Source organism: Cygnus olor, chromosome 1 (assembly GCF_009769625.2).
Source record: "Cygnus olor isolate bCygOlo1 chromosome 1, bCygOlo1.pri.v2, whole genome shotgun sequence".
Taxonomy (NCBI): domain Eukaryota; kingdom Metazoa; phylum Chordata; class Aves; order Anseriformes; family Anatidae; genus Cygnus; species Cygnus olor.
In genome coordinates, this window is record NC_049169.1 from 168,052,734 (window position 1) to 168,067,800 (window position 15,067).

Genomic DNA, 15,067 nt, shown 5'->3' on the forward strand with positions numbered 1-15,067 from the left:
TTTGTTTCTCACTTCTCTAGCTTGTTAGTAATGGGCAATAAATCTTACTATCTCCCTACGCTGAGTCTGTTTTGCCCATCAAAATAATTACTGTGCGATCTCCTTGTCCTTATCTCAACCCTTGAGCCCTTTTCATCATATTTTCTCCCCGTTCCTCTTTGAGGAGGGGGAGTGAGAGAGCGGTTGTGGTGGAGCTCAGCTGCCCACCTGAGTAAAATCACCACAGTCCTTCTGGCCCTTCTTGTGTCACATTTGCTAGCCATTAGTCGACTGGGACCTCCCATGATAGCCAGGACTGCTGATAAATGAAGGAAAGTGGCTTGGTAAGCACTTCTGCCAGCTCCATCAGTACTCCTGGGCCCATAGACTTGCATACATCTAAGTGGTTTAGCAGGTCATTAACCATTTCTTCATGGATTATGAGGGCTTCATTCTGCTCCCTTACCCTATCTACTAGCTCAGGGGGCTGAGTACCCAGAGAACAACTGGTCTTGCTGCAAAAGAGTGAGGCAAAGAAGGCTTTAAGTACCTTAGCCTTTTCCTCACTGTGTTTCCCCACACATCCAGTAGAGGATGGAGATTTTTCTTAGTTCTCCTTTTCTTGTTTATGTATTTGTAAAAACATTTTTTAATGTCTTTAACAGCAGTAGCCAGTTGGACTACTGATCTCCAGCTGGGATTTGACCCTTCTAATTTTCTCCCTGCACAGCCTCACAACATCTTCGTAGTCCTCCTGAGTGGCCCACCCTTTCTTCCAAAGGTCATAAACTCTGTTTTTCTTTCTGAGCTCTAGCTACAGCTCTCTCTTCAGCCAGGGCAGTCTTCTTCCGTGCTGGCTCATCTTTTGGCATGTGGGAGACCTGTGCCTTTAGGATTTCTTTCTTGAAGAGTGTCCAGCTTTCCTGGACTCTTTTTACCCTTCAAGACTGCTTCTCCCAAGCGACTCTGCCAACCAGTCTCCTAAACAGGCCAAAGTCTGCCTTTTGGAAGTCCAGGGTTGCAGTTCTGCTAACAAGTGACTTCAGCTGCTCCTCACACATCTTGCCCTCTAGACCTTTCACCGTCTTTGTTGTCCTCCTTTGGACACTCTCTGATAGTTTTGTGTCTTATGTTGTAGTGCCCCAAGCTGCACACAGTATTGGAGGTGAGGTCCCATCAATGCTGAGTAGAGCTGGACAATCACTTCCCTCAACTGGCTAGCAATGCTATGCTTGATGCACCCCAGGTTACTGCCAGGCTGCCAGGGCACACAGTCGACTCATAGTCAACTTGCTGTTGACCAGAATCCCCAGATCCCTTTCCGTGGGTCTGCTTTTCATCCTCTTGTCCTCTAGCCTGTATGTATATCCAGGGATGCCCTTTCCCAGGCGTGGAATCCCGCACTTGCTCTTGTTAAACTTTATGTGGTTGGTGATTGCCCATCTCCCTAATTTGTCAAGGCGTCTCTACCCTCAACGGAGTCAACAACTCCTCCTAAGTTAGTATCGTCTGCAACCTTACTTTGTATGTATTCGAGTCCTGTGTCCAGATCATTTATGAAAACATTAAAGAGAACTGGCCCTAAAATGGAGCTCTGCAGAACCCTGCTAGTGATTGGCCACTAGCCTGATTTACTATAACCCTTTGAGCCTGACCTATCAGCCAGTTGTTCACCCATTGTATTATGTATTTGTCTAGCTTTATGCTAGATAGAAGGATACTGTGAGAAACGGTGACAAAAACTTTGCTGAAATCCAAAAAGATTACATCTGCTGGTCTCTCTTGGTCAACTAGATGGGTAATGTTGTTGTAAAAGGAAATTAAGGTAATTAAACAGGACTTTCCGCTTGTGTACCCTTGTTGGCTATCACCAATTACCATTTATTGGTCTAGAACTAAACATTGCTGTTCCCATGACTTTAAAACAATAAAGTTGAGAATCAGTTCCATGATTTATCTTTTAAGAAAGATATGCAGCGTGCAGTTAAGACACCTACATTTATTGGTGTCATTCAGCAGCTACATTGTAATATACTGGCATTACCTGAAATGTCCTAAATTAATCTGAGATGTTCAGGAGGAGCTAAAAGGTACCAATAATTTAAGCCAAACACAGATACAAATGTATTAAAATATCTTGATTTTTCATAGCAGTGTTTTACTTAAAAAGATTATTTTTTAGGTCTTACTATTTTCAATCTTTAGTTTCAAAATAAATTTTAAAATATTAATTTTAACCGTAAGCAGTTAAAACATCGTTTACACTTCTAAAACACTCTGTAATGTACTGCAGAATAAGAAATGAAAGAAAGCATTTTATTTCAGAACAAACAACAATAAAAAGGTTCTCCAAATTTCATTTGCATGTCTATCTGAAAATTACAACGCATATTTTTGATTTAATGAGCTTGTTTTTCCCTGTGGTTTTCATTTATTTCATCAACTACAAGAAATGTTACCTGCAATGTATATAATTCTATAAAATCTATTTCACTTTGAGGATTTTACAACTTAACACTGACTACTTGTGCTAGCAGCGGTGAGGATTACTGTAAGTTTAGACTGTCACTACAGTTATATAGTCATAAATATATATATATATACATTTAGAGTATCACAGGTCATTGTCATATGTATCCTGTTCTTCCAAACCACAGTTTTAATCAAACCTCCTATTTCTTCTTTCTCCAGTCCTTTGCAGTTGTTGGGGAATATTAGGGCTCTAAGCATGTAAAAATGCAAGTAGAATTTAAGACAGGTCAGACAGAAGCTTTATTAACTGTGATCATAATGAAAGAATGCTCGGGCAGCATCTATCCCTGTGCCCTTGTGCTCTCTGCCTAGTGGTTGCAGAGGCCAGACATGTTTGGAATTATTTGCTTCAGCTTGCTACATAAAATTGAATATTAGAAATGAAACATTTGCAATTAGATCTGATTGAAAAGAGATTTTATCTTTCATTCTTTGGCATGGTTTCAATGTTTGGCATTATCTCAAAATGAGTTTGAAGGACATAAATATCTTTTACAGATGGCCACTTAAAATTATTTCTTGAACCTAAACCAATACTCTTTATCACACTGAATTGATTGCCAAGTTAAGGAATTTTCTTTCTTAATGCCTAATAGTGCCTGTGTTCACTATGTGGAATGCATTCATTCTTTTTTAAACTGCATCAATCAAGTCTTCTGTTTTACTTTGTATTAACAACACTAGAATGCTCAACCTTCTATAATGATTGGATTTGCCTGTCATCTGTTTTTACCCTCCTTCCCACTCCACCATATGGGAAAAGCAACATTGTTTTGACCCCATGGTATCTTTTTTGCTGTTATTGTAGTGTAGCTTTGTGCAAAGCTCAAAGAGGAACCCCTAAAACAATCAAACAGAAAATTTACCAGATCTTCAATCTGGACAGGTATACTCAAGCACTTACACTGTCTTTTCAGAATATAGTCCTTGGGCTGAATCCTGTTTTGTCTCCTAATTCTTTCTTGGCACTCTTCAACTGTATAAATAGGTTGTAGAAATACATAAGGAGAGAAAATACAGGATGCATACATAATGCATGTTTGTTCTGTTGTGTGTTTTGTTGAAGCTGTCTCAGAATATTTTACAGTTTACTGATGAAGTTCTTTCAGGGCATAGAAGTTGCTTTATATTTCTTGGGCAAACATGAAGAAAATATGCAAAAGGTGCATCTGTATTTGCAAGAATATGTGTCACAAATTTCACATACACAACTTGCTCTTCTTAGACTTCTGTCTGTATACAGAGATAGAAGCTCTTTTTATGTTTTAGACAGGGTAGGTGTGTCACTAATCCATGACTTCAGGTTGATCTGGTTCACCACTTTTTCTCAAATTTCTTGTTATTTCTCTTAAAAAACTGGAATCTGGAATAACATTAGTATACGTCCATTCATTATTTATCTCCACACATACTGTTATAATTTTATGCAGGCAATTGAATTATGGTCATTTGTGAATTTGTGAAAGGTTCCTTTTACAAAAAGATTTCTCACAGAATTTTATAGTACTACACATCATGTACAACTTCCATGCATAACATCTGTTGGCTCTATTTACTCTAGTTGAACTTTTGTTTGATAATTATTTGTCAATTCCTTTGTCTTAATCTTTATTATCAATTTATTCCCAGTGATAGCCTAATTTTCATACCGATTCTGAAGTTCAGAATAAAAATACCTCAAAAGAAATAATAATAATAATAAAGTAGCAATAGTAAGCACAAGTTTAAAATAGGATTTCTAACAAGGAAGAAGATAGGAGAAAGGGAGACAGAACGAAAGAAAATTGAATAAATAGTTCTTAGTATCTTAAGTTAATGGGAATAATTTTTGGAAATTGTTTCAGTATTCTGTTGACAGACATTAGGACCTAAGACTACTGCCACATTTCAAAAGATTTTTGACAAAAAAACTTCAATAAACAACCATTTGTTAATCACCAATACCTTCACCAACATATATGTTTATAATTAAGCCTCTTGAATTGAGTTTTGCATATCATAACTCTTGTTATATACTTTAAAATATTAATTTTGTTTAAAAATATAATACTTTTTGAGAGGACTGAAATGTAGATGAAAGTGTATGGTTCATCTAGGTTGGAAGGAATTTATCAAAACTGCTATAAAATGGATGCAAGAGGAAAGCCTTTTTCATGTGCAAAATTAGAAACAATTGTTCAGTGTCAGAATAGTAGGCTGTATCAGCTGAAATTCTTCAGATACTTCTTTGGGGCCCAGTAATTATAGTCACTAGTGGCTAAATAATGAAATAAAGCATATACTTCTTAAAATAAAAATGAAAAGAGTCTTAGAGGATTCACCAGGATATTACAGACAGAATGCAAAATAATCCTGAAAAAAAAAAAAAAGAGATCCTCTAAAAAATGAATATGGAACAGTTCAACTTGTCAGAAGAATAGTTCATCTTGCCAAAAGAATAATCAGCACAAATACCCAATGGGATCAAATGACTAGACAGCAGTTCTGCAAAAGATTTGCAGTTAGTAAAGAGCAAGTAAAATATGAGTAAACAATGACATGCTGTTGCTAAAAAATAATCATAGGAATATATAAACAGATACATAGTCTGCAAAACAAGTTTAAGTAATTGAGCCTCAGCTCTGCTGTATTGTCAAGGCCAATCAAGAAAGATATGGACTGTTTGGAGAAGTTCCAGGTAAAAATCCCAGTATTTTAGGAAATACCATACCAAAACAAAATTAGCATAGGAAACAGATTTTATTTTTCTTTTTAATATTTGATAAAAATATTGATCTACTCTTCCTATGAAGGAAGTATTGGAGAAGATTTAAAGGGCTTAAATCACACATCAGACGATCGGTAAGTAATTGATTCTGTAGATAGTGAAGCACTGAAAACGGTTTCCCTGAAGTACTGCGGACTATTTAACATCAGAGATTAGAATAATAGGTTAGACAAACATCTGTCAATCATGACATGTAAATAATCTCTCACAAACTGTCAGCCAGGCTACAAATGGTGACGGTTTTAAAAAAAATAAAAATAAAAATTTAAAAATTTCATATGGGAATTAAAAGTTTATTATTATCATCCCAGTTTTACATTCTTTAAAAATATCTTTTACAGCATAAGTACATCCACTCTTTACCATTTATGCCTTCATCATTGCATCCGTATGGCTCTTTTACAGGAGCCACTCTTCTACTTCGGTGTGAGTGTCAAATCTCATGCCTTCCCATAACCAAAGTCAGTACCCATCATGTAAGGTGTTAAACATATATACTCATATCTTAAAAAGCTTAGAATTTCAGGAAATTTGAAGTGAATGTCAGTGCTATTATCTCTTCTTTTAAAGACAGAACTTAAGCAAAAATAACAATTACATGGGAAACTGTTGTAAATTGAAACTAGCTGTTTTGAGTCTGAGTCATTGAAGAGTAGACCCTAGACCTTCCTCAAGTAAGTGTTGAAGTAAATTAATCTACAATATTCACAAAAATAAATAAATAAATAAATAAATAACGTTTGTAATCAAAACTTGTATGTTTAGTTCCCCTAACTCTGCATTTGTTGTGACAATTGTTGTGTGGCCCCGTTTTTGGGTGCCATTGTCCCTGATATTCCCCCAGTGAGCCCATTCAATATTATATTTCTCTTTTTATCTTGAAAGGATTGTGGAAAGTATCGTTAAGCTTTTTGATTTCATAAATTAATAATAAATTAGATACAAAAGAAAGATTTAAAGTATTTTTTTTATAATTTCCTAATAGCACCAAGTATCTCTAGTACCACCTGTCTTGCCAGCATCTAACTTCTCATGTTTATTACTCTTCAGGTGAGTTTTGTTCACTACTCGTCATCACAGGCAAGCATTACCAAAGCTCACAGTTGACAGCAGATCTTTTTATGTGCTAGGCTCTTAATAATCTCTTAATAAGAGAGTGCACAGCATTGAGAGTGTAATTTGCAGAACCAAATACCTCCTCTAATCAGGGAGACTCCTGTCTGAATTGTCGTGTTTCCTGTGTAGTGGTGCTTGGGAATTATGTAGGAAAAAAGAAAGAGAACAATTATGAAAGGAAAGTATTTGTGTTGCCTTATGAACTGTCTTCTGAGAAGTTTCCTTTCAAAGGAGAAATCATTGGAAGGTTTCCTTCCAAATCACAGCGATTAAGAACTGATACAGATGTTTCTTAAATCTCTGGTATTGTGGTATTGGAATTGTGCATGACACAAAAGCATTTTGAAAAGATCAATGAAAAGTTTAAGATACGCAAAACTGAAAGTAGCAAGATTAATCTCAATTTAATCTCAAGAGTGAATTTTGGGAATAACTTTTTTTTTTTTTCCTCCTACAGAGTAATTATTATATTACAACACAGGGATAGGATGGCAAGGCATATTATTTTTATTTTTAGTTTTTTTCAGGGTGAAGTCAAATAACTTAACTCTTGAAGGTCTTTTTTTTTTTTTTTTTTTTTTTTTTCCCTGGCCTGTCTCGGTATTCTACACAGAGCCTCCTATGTTACTGCATGGTAGGAGAAGCTCAAATACACTTCAGGATTTTTATTTTGATTTGTTTTACTTTTTATGTTAGCATATGAAAAAAGCAGTTAAAAAAAAAAAAAGAGCAACAGATGGTGTGTGCATTCTGTTACAAGCAGATGACAGGCGCTTTGACTAATATGCAGAAAACGTTTGCTAAAAGTTTTGAAGAGAAGTATAATGGTCTAAATAAAGCAGAAAAATAATCAATACATGTGTTTTTTCATGTTACAAGGTGAAGAATCTATCTATTTCAACATACGCACATTTGTATGTAGCTGTGTATGTAAGTATATAGAGACAATCTGGGAAACCATTAATAGTACTAATTTCAGAAGCAATGCTGCCTCTCTATTCAAAGGTCATGTTCTTGTGATTATATGTCCCAAACACTGTTCTTTGAGCCAGAACATTGTTCTGTTCAACAGATTTCTAAATCTTTTTGGATGTAGTTATTGCCTAGAATAGAATCCTTCAGTTGACTATATTTTTTTTTCTTGATTATGCCTCTGCCCTTTTGACAATATTTAAATGCCAAAGAGATGGGTTTTAAGTAATAGTTTACTAACTGATTTGTATTTATTTATTTATTTTTAATTTTTTTTTTCTTACTTACTCTATTTTTTCCAGAAAAACAAGCATACAAATAATAATGTTGCCTTTCTGTCTAAAAATACATTGGGGTAGACTCTGGCGGAGCTCAGAAAAAGTACATTTTTCTTTTGGAAATTGGAAAACACCATATAACATACCATAAATCTGAAGCAGGAGTTTCAGATACATTCTTTATATCTTCCAGTAAATTTACAGCTGTCAAAGTAAAATAGTTAGATTGGGGGGGAGGGAGGGGGGAGGGGGACTGGGGTCGGGGGGAGTGTGTAGGGGGGGAACAACTATATGCTATTAAGTTTAAAAGCATATTTCCTGTAAAAAAAAATACAACAACAACAAAAAAACACCTTCTAAGGTTCACTTTGTAATAGGTGATAACACATGATATGAAACTTAAACTTTTTTTTTTTCCAGTCCTTTATTTGCTTTACCCCTCAAAGTATGTTTCACATTAATTTAAATAATAATGTCTCATTTTTAAAATAAATCCTTGCTATAGGAAGTTCCTTCAGGCTTTTATGAAATATAAAGGAGAAAAAAAATCTGTTAAAAGGGAAAAAAATTATATTCTCGACTCTACAATGTGATCATTCTAGTCCAAAGCTGTTCACTGTGGAAGGGTCAGACAAAAAGATTTGATGTGTCTTTTTTTTGCACTAAACCAGAGATCATAATGAATCTTCTATGAAAACATTCTTGTAAGAAAATAATGTTTTATAAAAAAATAAAATAGGAAGGACTGGTTTCATTGTATGATTTATTGATTTAAAATGAAAAATTAAACATATTTTCAAAATTATTGATGCATCCCATACAGAATATAAAAAAAAAAATCTGTTTTCAATAACATTTTTACTTCAAAGATAATAATTAAATAAAACAGTTGAAAGAGTGTTACAAAAATGAGTACTAAATTAATTGAATGAACTGAATTGAACTGATCAGGACTTCTTACTTACTAATTTGAATGCTGGTTCATCAAATTTTCAGGGTGCTGAATGTGTTGTCATATTAGGTAAATTATAATCTCAAATAATTCATATAAATTATTAATCTCAAAATCTCATCAAAATGGTTGAAGAGATGGTCAGAAGTTTAGTGAAGAAGGAAAACATATAAATGTTTTTTCTAATTTTGAGATCACAGATCGTATTTGTTGGAATTTCACCATGGCATGAATATTTTCAAAATGTATATGTATTTTTGTTGTTGATAGACACTCTTACTTGCATATGATTATCTTAGTAGTTTCCTGTTTTTTTGGTTTTTTTTAGAATCCTATGTTTATGGTATATCATTGACAACATCCAAGGATTTAAATAACAATAATCAGCTTCAGATGGAAACCCTTTTAGAAATATCTTTAATTATTTGTAAATTATAGCTTATAGTTTACTATCAACATAATATTTCAAGCCTATTATCCCTTACTGCTAAAAAGTACCCAGTAGAATGTAGTGTCAAAAAATATCATTTTAGTTAAAAGCTTAATAGGGGCAAAAGAGCTATACTCTGCTAAGCCTTTAGTTGCATGCTATCTGTTGTCCTTGCCATATGACCTTTTAAAATGACATTTATTTTTAAATCTCTACATTGCATTAGAAATAAATTTACCTAAACATTGTAAAAATAGTTTCCAAGAATAAAAGAAAAAATGTTAGATATTACATTATAATTAGAAAATGTAGGAGAAATGGCATGCATTAGAGAATGGTAAGAGGAATAGTACTAAATTTTCAGTAACCCTGTTTGATCTACAAGGACTTTTCATAGTATTATTATTGTCTGTTGAATTATCAGTTCCAAAACAATTTATCAACTTTGCCAAATTTTCTTGGATTAGACACAGGCAGTTAACATAAGTGGAGCTATTTGAGGCTTGTTTTCATAATGATATGTTCATTTACTAATGAATTTGTCCAATTTACTTTTATTCATCTAAATTAAGACATCCGGTCCAGTGGTCATCTAGCCAACCTAATGGACCTAACAATTGTATACAGTTTATCTGGGCAAAGAGAATGTGGCATATGCTGCACAAAAGGAGTTCTCTGTGTGACGAAAGTATGTGCATTAGTTAAATAAGTAAATGCAGATATTTGTGAATATACAATCCAAAGATAACTTCAAATGGTTATGCAAGTGACAGGGGTTCTGATGTTCAAGTATCTGGATGAACCTAGGTTACTTTTACTCAAGTAGCACTACTGTTAACTTGCTTTAGATGCACCACAGAATTAAAGTTAACAAGATAACTTTATAAAATGAAAATAAGAGCATAATACTTTAATCCCTGAACATCTGTGTATGCATATTTAAGGTTGATGCCCCTTCAGGTGAGATCTCAGTACCATCTCAGTATAAATTTGTGTTGTAACTCTTGCAACCCAACCTTCTGTGCATATCACATCAGCAAAATGTGATGTATTGGAGCATGTACCCAAATTAATTATATTCCTAGAAGTTTTGCAAAACACTTCATTTGAACATGGCAGCCAGCATACCACCACCAAAGTGCTCTGTGAAAGGACAGCATGTATCTATAAAAAGATGAACAGAAAATCTTGTTAGAGATAGCAAGAAAAAAAAAATGTGTATATGTATATGTATATATATAAGAAGTCAAGCCCTGTTATTTCTGGTGAAGCTTACTTGTTAATTTTATTACAGTGTGATTTTCCATGTATATAGAAGAGTCTAAACTTTTAATTGGAATATTAACAACCCAGTCTTGGTTAAAAACTAGCCTCCCTTAATGCACTGGTGATTATTGGAATTCTGATCCTTTAATTTGGAAGTAACTGTAAATAACTCTAATGACTTTTTAACTGAAAAAAGAAAAAAAAAAAATCTGAGAAACTATAAAATAAAATAATTGAAAAAAATAGCTATAAGGAAAATGTGAACCGCTACTGTCTTCATGGCAGTTTAATTCATTTTGCTCTATAGCTACATCAATCTAAGAGCATTTGCAGGGGCAGTTATTGTATATCAGCTGAGAAACAGTAATATCTTAAGACAGGTCAACTTTTTCCCTTGCTACCATCTGTCCATACACTAAGACTGAAAATTTTAAATGATAAGAGTTTGACTTTATTCAATAAAACAGTAAAATGAAAAATGTTAGTTGTCTTGTATTACCTAATATTTTTCATTTGCATCTAGCTTAGCATGCATGGGGAAAAAAGCTGGGCTTTGAAAGGATAGATCATCAAGTTTGCTCCAAAACTTGTTATGAAGGGCTCCACAGTGGTGGTCTGGAAATAAACCAGGATTGTCTACAGGTATTATATTTATTATTTTGTTGGGAAGACAAACAGGTCTGCTTTGAAGATTCTCAGGTATGAAGCAGAATATTGATTTTGGTGAGAAACTGAAACTTCAGTTGTGTGTCAAGAGTCATTTTTAGGTTCTCATATTACATGGGAAGCAGAATCAGTATTCACTACAGAGTATCTCAGTTCATTTCACTGAGATGACTTATTTTGGTGCATCTTCCTATGTTGTCTTTATAGCCAATTAAGAGAGATGGACACTTGTAAGTAAGTCATGGTTAAGATGTTGTATGTGAGATGATCAAATGTCTACAGTGAAATGGAATGGATCATGCTTCAGAACTGCCTAGATGTCTATAGTGCCCATCCTAAGGTTTCATAAAAGCTCTCTATGTATAGAATAGTACAGAATAGAACAGGGCAAGGCAGAATATTAATTTTACTTTTCTAATGTACTTTTATTACTGGGAAGGCAGAGTGAGCGTGATCAGCTTAACACGAAATAGTAGGAAGAATTAATTAAAACAGAATACACACACATACTTGCAACAGCAGAAGCAAAGAATAGTTTTTAATTACTGTCTTTCACATAGTTACTTTAACTTACAATTACTACTACAACAAAGAAGACTTTAGGATAAAAATGTAAGTCCATTTGCAGAAAGCTATAATAAGTAGATGGTAGAGGACAGGAATTACAGAATACAGATCTTTATAATAAAAATTCTGCAAACTATAAAAATTGCAATAAAAAATGAAAATTCAGAAAGTATATAATTTTACGTAAATTTAGAAGGTAAATAATTTTAAAGCTACCTTTGCTATTGAAAGTGATATTTGTAATCCAATACACATTTGTTTACTTAAGGAGAAGGTAATTTTTTATTAATTTTATTTTTTAATATTATTATTTAATTTTCTAACATGGCTGAAACATTTACATTTGTATTATTTTTGAAAGTGCTTAAGAGGTGTGTATAAGAATTTTACATGGAGGTATTGTGGATGAACATGTCTGAATTTAGGCAAGATGCATTGAAATGGAAGCCAAATCTTAGAGTGTTGCATAGCTGTTGACAATTTGGCTATTAATTGTGGCTAAATACATTTGACCATTTGATACATTTGATACATTTGATTGAGTAGTGCCTGGTCAAATTCTGGGATTAGTCAAGACCAACTAATTGTAAGTTTGAAAGAATGTTTGTAATAATTTTATTTTTTTAGAACTCAAAGTTTATTTTCCTTTTTTTTTTTTTCTGTCAAGCATATACCAAAACCAGATATATATAATGTGAATATACAAATATATATATGTAAGAAAAAAAGAATCAGAAAAGCATCACTGTCAAGCAAATAATGTAATAAAATGTGCACTTCTCTCCTTTTTGGTAGATATACTTGCTCTCTTTTAAACAGAACATATCACAAGCTCAACTTGTCTTAATATTTTATAACCTTAAACCTTATAAAAGTTTAACTCTGATATAAAATTTTAATACATCAGCAGAAGCTAGTTGCTGAATAAGAATGTTTTGAAAGGGGTTCTTTAGCACAAAGAAGAAAGCACTGAAGTCATTTGTAAATATTTCATGTTAACAGGAACCAGCTTTAGTGTCATCCTTCACTTTTTTTTTTTTTTTTTTTTTTTTTTTACAAAAGTATCATCAAAAGGTTAGTTACAACCTTTGGAAAAGGTTACTTTAGTAATTCCAAGCATAGAATTAGATGTTTGCAGACCTTTATATTTTTAGTATGCACACTTCTGATGTCAATTAAAAATATCATCACTCAAGGGATAAGTGCAGTTTGAAATAAGAATTGGTTAAAGCTTTGCCTTCAAGAAAGTATTTTAAAAGAAAATGTGTAAGAGGGAAATGATTGATATGTATTTTGGATTAAAGTTTTTGGAAGCCCTATTTTAATGTGGGAATTAAATAGTATTACTTGAATTAGTTTTCAGATAATTCCAATTGACTATACCATATTGCTTGGCTGCAATAATCCCACTAAAATTAAACAACAAGAAAACTTATAAGAAAGTTCATGCAAAGAATCATCCCTGGTTCAAAGTGTATTTTAGTCACAGTTGGATGGGGTAGTTTAGTTATGTAAAGTTCTGCTAGCCACAAGAAAACTGCTTAAAACCGTGTTTTATGGTACTCTATTAATAAAAGCTTGCTTAACTAGTGTGATTGATGATATCCAATGTTTTCGTTTCCAATCCTCAACTTAGAAATAGCTTCAGGGAATGAAATGAGAGACATTTTGTTTTGATTTGTCTTTGCTTCCTCTTTATGTCCCCTTTATGTAGTTTACTGCTGTGTGAAATACAGATCACCTATCCACTGACTATGCAGTGAGTTGTTTTCAGAACAAAGGAACCAACTTCCCAATCTTTCCCCCTCCCTCCCTCCCTCCTTTCCTCTCTCCTTCCCTCCCTCCCTTCTTCTCTCCCTTTCCTTTCCCTTTCTCTCATTTTTATTCTCATCCCACAGCATTATGCTATATTGCTGTTGTTGCCTCATGAAAATACTACTTTATAAACTGCAAACATAATAAGATCTCAGTCATGACAAATGACCCAAGTCAGTCTTCCTATTAAGTCCAATTAATGGCTGCAGTATATACTGTGCTGTAATGAAGAATAGAAGAGTATACCCTCTGCAGAAAATTATAGTACTAAATTTCCCCTAAGTAAATCAGACAACCACAAACTGTTTCAGTCGTTAAGAGTACTCATGAAGTCTCTACTGTGAGTTTTTTTTTGTGAAGGCAAAAGTTGCCTAAATTACTGAAACCCTGCAAAGCTTCTGTGTATTGCTTTTTCTTTAATAAAGGTCTGGTTCTAATCTGGTTGCATACAAATTTTCATGGAAAATTTCACACTCTAACGATTTGATTAAGTAAAATTACAAAAAAATGATTCTTCATTTTACATCTGGAAGGAGTATATGTATTACCAATAATTGACTTACTAAAGGAATCAACAATGCACAAAAGACAGAACTAGAGATAAGATGTAAGCCAAGGCATCTGCTCTGTATCACCTTTAATCTATAGCATGTAATTCAAGAGACGATTATAAGAAATATTTCTGTTAAATCCAATCAGTGTGGTGGTATACTATGGTATATGTACACAAAGGTTAATTTTCCATTCTTGCAGAACAAAGATGCTGAAAGGCTCTCAGAAAACAAACAACAACAACAAAAACCCTGTGCCTGTATTTTGTAACTAGAATTAAAAAATATATATTATGAAAGTAAAATCAGCATGGTAAAACAAGAGGATTAAAATTAAATCAATATAACAGCACCTTTTTGAGAAGTTAAAAGCATTCTGGCAAATTTTTGGCAAACAAATGTAGTATTGAAATATAGTTGGCATAACATCTTAACAAAATATTGTTTGATTGCAGGTTATTTCATAATAATAAATTGAAGTTTCCCTTTTTAGTATTCTTTGGTATTCTAATGACTTCATTTGGAAAATTGGTCACAATTAATTGAGATTTTTTTTCTGCGGGTTAATAGCCAAATAATAGCCAATTTATAGTCTATTGCTTTTTATGTGCTTGGAGTTTTCTCCTATCTCCTTGACTCTTAAAATTATCAACACTGAATATCATCTAATTTTGTTAACATTGAAACATATTTCTCAGTCATTCAGTGAGGTCTTTCTTACATCTGTATGATCATATTAGACTTAATAATTTTGCATTCTCATTTTTCATTGGTAAATAGTTAACAACAAACCCAGCAACACAGGTTCTTCGGGGATGCTTCTCCCTGTAAAGGACTCTTCATTATAAATAACCAATTATTCCAGTCCGTCTTCTATCTTTTAGCTAGTTATTAACTCACTAAAGGTCTTCTTCCTTTCTAACTAGACAGGTTCTTTCAGAGACTTTGATGGAAGAAGTAAAAAAAGATTTATCAGAAAACAGAGTCCATATTGCTCATAACATAATAATATACATGCCGATTCCTTCAGAGGGCCCAGGTAAAACTTGTAAGAGCATTACTGCTTCTACAGAAGCTAATTTGATACTTCAAACTAGAATGTAGATACTGCATGTATTCATACATATATTAATGACATTCCTTATTTTTCTATCAGTGTCCCTGAAATTCAAATTA

General features: G+C 33.3%; 1 protein-coding gene and 1 long non-coding RNA gene across 3 annotated transcripts in view; one reads left to right on the forward strand and one right to left on the reverse strand.

Annotated features, from left to right (window-relative positions):
- KLHL1 (kelch like family member 1) overlaps positions 1-15,067 on the forward strand; it is a 248,999-nt gene that overhangs the window by 8,997 nt on the left and 224,935 nt on the right. The gene's annotated exons all lie outside the window — the stretch shown is intronic.
- Positions 456-11,198, reverse strand: LOC121061587. The gene is made up of 3 exons (XR_005815173.1): positions 11,187-11,198; positions 5,691-5,694; positions 456-545 (listed from the first exon to the last, which is right to left on the reverse strand). It is a non-coding gene; the product is annotated as an uncharacterized LOC121061587 (long non-coding RNA).